Source organism: Pantherophis guttatus, chromosome 5 (genome assembly GCF_059756535.1).
Source record: "Pantherophis guttatus breed Tessera chromosome 5, ASM5975653v1, whole genome shotgun sequence".
Lineage (NCBI taxonomy): Eukaryota > Metazoa > Chordata > Lepidosauria > Squamata > Colubridae > Pantherophis > Pantherophis guttatus.
In genome coordinates this window covers 62,028,790-62,031,816 of record NC_142067.1, presented here as the reverse complement: position 1 = coordinate 62,031,816, position 3,027 = coordinate 62,028,790, and positions in this window count along the sequence as shown.

Sequence of the window (3,027 nt, the reverse complement as noted above, 5' to 3'; positions counted from 1 at the left end):
TTGGTAATCTTATTTCTTTGGAATCCATTGGATGTTAGTACATTAGTGAGAGTGTGTAGTTCGTTTTTTAGGTGTTGTTCATCAGCTAAGTGTTTTGTTCTGGAGATGAGTGTCTTGGCTACGGAGTTGATCTGTGCTGGGTGGTGGTGTGAGAGTGCGTGCAGGTAGTGGTTTGTGTGTGTTTTCTTCTGGTAGATGGTGTGTCCTAGGGAGCCATTGGATTTTTTGTAGACTAAGACATCCAGGAAGGGAAGTTGGTTGTTCACTTCTGTTTCCATGGTGAACTGTATTTTGGGGTGTAGGCTGTTGAGGTGTGTGAGGAAGTTGTCCAGTTTTTCTTTCCCATGTGGCCAGATTATGAAGGTTTCATCTACGTATCTGAGCCAGAGTTTGGGTTTGTGATCAGATTTTTCTAGACCTTGGGTTTCAAAGTGTTCCATGTAGAGGTTAGCAATGACAGGTGAGAGGGGTGATCCCATGGGTGCTCCTTCTATTTGTTTCTATTTTTGTCCGTTATAGATGAAGTATGTGTTGGATAGGCAGTGGTTGGTCAGGTCTAGGATGTGCTTGGGGGGGTTATATTTGTCTTGGATAACTGTCAAGGCTTCTTTGATTGGTACTTGGGTGAAGAGGGATATGACATTGAAGCTCACGAGTAGGTTGCTGGGCTGTAAGTTTTGTTTCTTTATGATCTCTATGAACTGGAATGAGTTTTTTACATGTGAGTTGATGGATTCTGCATAGGGCTGTAGTTGTTTGGCGAGAAATTTGGCTAGGTTTTGTAGAGGTGAGCCTATGGAGCTGACTATGGGTCTAAGTGGGGTTCCTTCTTTGTGTATCTTGGGGAGACCAAAGAGCTTAGGGCATCTGGATGATTTCTGTCTGGGAATGATTCTTTGCTGGATCTCTTCGCTGATGGGGGAGGCTTTTATTTTGGATCTAGTAGTTTTTTCCAAGTAGGTGGTGGTGTCTGTGTTTAGGGGTTTGTATGTGGAGTCTTGTGTAGAGTGCAACTTAATCTACACATTGATTAAGATTAGAGTGAATGGTAATATTATTTATATATTAGAAGAAATAGAAGGAAAATAAAATAAAAAATTAGAGAGAAAGAATTCTATGGCGAAAAGTGAAATATATAAAATGGCGTTTTAGAAACTAAAAGCAGTACAAATTGTGACTCGGCCAATACTCTATTCAGAAAAAAATGCATTGTTTGTTTGTATGTGTGTTTGAAAAAAAAATAAAAACTTTTATAAAAAGAAAGAAAAGAAACTGGCCCCAAACTGATAGAGAAAATTGAGTAATATGGAGAGGTGGCAGGGATGAAAATACGCAAAGAAAAAACTAAACTAATAGTTAAAAACTGTACAGATAAACAAAAAAAGGAATTGACAGAGAAAATAGGGTTGCAAATAGTAAAGAAGGTTAAATATCTAGATATTTATCTAACAGCAAGGTGTGTGACAATCAAAGATGACAACTACATAAAATTAATACAGAGTCATTCCATGTCAAGTGGTTTTATTTCAGAAAAGTGCCAAGCTCTACCATCACGGATTTCGATGAAATTTGGTGTGAACATACATACACATCCCCAATGAACATTGCTAAAGTGTTACATTTGCCAATGCAATACTTACCTAGGATAAGCTGTCTGATTGCTGGCTTGGGAACCAGACAGATACCCACACAAGGCTTTGGAACCTCGAGGAAGAAACCAAACTATAGGCTTGGAATTCTGAACCAAGAAACCCACCCATGGCTGGTATTGCATGGCTATCAGGTGTGCCCCCTATGGCAATGGGGTTGCTGGGTCAAGTGCCTGAACTGGTAGTGACAATGTCACCATGGACCAATGCAATATAATAGTAGTAATGATGTCTATATAAAATAAACAAGATGAAACAATAATAGAATGCATGTGACGCTGCCATAGCAACGTCCTCAACTATTTTTAGGGCTTTATATATCAGCAATGAAACACCAACCCTACTTTTTTAGGGGGAGTTGAAACATGCTCTTTCTAATGAGAATGATTTAACAGAGTTTCCAGAAGGTCTTTTTTTGTAATAGTAGGCTGAAAATACCATATTTTTGGTGTTTTTACAAAAACCGTCACCTTTACACTCAATTTGTGAACTATTGGAAAGCAGGAAGGAAGGAGATGGGAATGAGAAGGAGGGAGGGAGGGAGGGAAGGGTGGAGGGAAGAAGGAAGGAAGTAGGGGGATTGGAATGAGAAGAAGGGAGAGTCTGAAGGAAGTCCTGTTTTAGTGTTCTGTCCCCGTACCACACACGCACCCCCACAGATGGCCCGGAGTTAATAAGCCACACGACAAAACTCTTTGAAGATAAAGCTGGCAGCAACCCAGTGGCTAGCTGCCAATTCAGACTTTACTCACACAAAACAACGATTAGACTGCAAGCATTCCGATAAAACAGGCAGAGTTTCAACAATACAAGGATTAGTCCAAATGCAGTCCGATAAAGCAGGCAAAGTCCAGTAATGCAGAGATCATGGATTATTTCCAGTTTTTGCTTGTCACAAACTGAACCGGCCACCACACCCACATTTATACCCTGTGAGGTGTGGTCCAGTGACTCAGCTAATCTCTGGCACACCTTCCCCTCTGCTGCACATGCTTCTCCCTGCGCCTCTGCCGAGGGTCCAGCCAGCACTTATCTTCTTTGTTGCTGTCCACCTGTGGCTGCGGGGACGTGCTTGGCTCTGAGCCTATCTTTTGGCCTTCGGTGTCCTCCAGAGAGGTGTCCCGCCAGAGAGGAGGGTCCCGGAGAGGGAGGCCTTGCCAACTCCTCTCCTTCAGTCTCAGAGTCTGCATCTGTCGATAGCCCAGGCTCAGGCAACGGAGCCACAACACTTAGCACTTGGCCACCAGCAGCCCTGCTGCCCTTTCACCATGTCCTTGCCACCTCCTCCTGGCCTCTCCTGGTGGTCTCCCATCCTATCGTTGCTTTGGTTACAAAGCCAGTCTCCCTCTGACCCACATACTGCCCTCCCACACTCACC